This window comes from Chrysochloris asiatica, unplaced genomic scaffold (genome assembly GCF_000296735.1).
Source record: "Chrysochloris asiatica unplaced genomic scaffold, ChrAsi1.0 scaffold00082, whole genome shotgun sequence".
Lineage (NCBI taxonomy): Eukaryota > Metazoa > Chordata > Mammalia > Afrosoricida > Chrysochloridae > Chrysochloris > Chrysochloris asiatica.
Window position 1 is genome coordinate 6,753,517 of NW_006408600.1, and position 1,347 is coordinate 6,754,863.

General features: G+C 39.9%; 1 pseudogene; it reads left to right on the plus strand.

Moving 5' to 3' along the window:
• Nucleotides 1-237: 237 nt before the first annotated feature.
• On the plus strand, nucleotides 238-1,008 carry LOC102842619 (annotated as a pseudogene).
• The last annotated feature ends 339 nt before the right edge of the window (nucleotides 1,009-1,347 follow it).

Below are 1,347 nucleotides of genomic sequence, written 5' to 3' on the forward strand. Positions count from 1 at the left end.
TGTTTCAAAAGAAATTCTCCTTTCCCATTTAAAGTGGAGTGACACGCATAGTCAATTAACTAATAAGAATAGTTAGCCATCTCATTGGAATTAATTTTTTTTCTTTTTGAGTTACTTTAAGGCAAGGAGATATAAGTGCAGAACTGAACAATTAAACATGATTTTAATTAGTTAGAGTCTGCAGGTTAAAAGCTTCGGTTTTCCTTAATGAAAAATTATTATCCGGTAGCTGCAACGATGGCGGCGGTGGGTGGTGCAATTGATTCCATTATTGGTTGTATCCAAGACTCGTTCCTCTGGCCGCCTTCCTCCCACTGGCTGACTGGTGGGCCACCAGCGCCATGTGAGCAAGATCTTTGGAGAGCTTCAAGGCTTCTTGGCTGCGGAGCAGAACAGCCAAGAGGAAATTCAAAAAGTTGTACATGAGTTTAGAGCAAACAGCTCGAGAGATTTTAACTCTACTTCAAAAGATCCATCAGGGTTCTGGGTTTCAGGACATTCCAAAGAGGTGATTTTGGTACAGTGAAAACACATCTCACTTCTCCGAGGACCAATTTCCCTGCTCAATAGTACTACAGATTCCATGAGCACTGGAGGTTTGTGTTACAAAGTTTGGTCTTCTTGGCAACGTTTTTTGTATATTTGGAATCAGAAACACTAGCGATTCGAGAAACTGTTACAGAAATTCTTGGCATTGAGCCAGATCGAGAGAACATTTCATCTGGATGTAGAAGTTGATCTCTCAGGAGTTCTAATTCTTGCTAGTGAATTGTCAAGGTTGTCAGTCAATAGTGTGACTCCTGGACACTACTCCCTACCCCTTCACATCTCTGCCTTCATAAATGAGCTGGATTCTGGGTTTTGCCTTCTCAATCTGAAGAATGACTCATTAAGGAAGAGCTATGATAGCTTGAAGTATGATGTGAAGAAAGTAGTAGAAGTGGTTTATGATCTTTCCATTCTTGTGGCTTCAATAAGAAAACAATAGCTTCTTATGCAGACAAGTAAGAGGTGCTTTTCCTGCTCCTGGCTTTGTTTACCTCAGTGGTTGCCAGTGAGGGTGAGCACAGTGCCTCCTACTGTAGTTAGGATGCCCAGTTGCTAAACATTGCATTTTATTTTCTTAACCAGTTGTGTGCTGTATCAGAAGTAAAAATATTTTCTGGGGGGTTAAAAAAGAAAAGCTATAGGATAGAACTTCTTTGCTGTTTCAGTGAATTTGCTCTGTAATTCACTGTGTTTCATTTTTGTCAAGAACTATAAATGTAAATCTCTTCTTGGTAAAGTTCTTGGGTTTTTTTTGCTTACCCTGAAGAAAGAAAGAAAGAAAGAGAGAGAGAGAGAGAG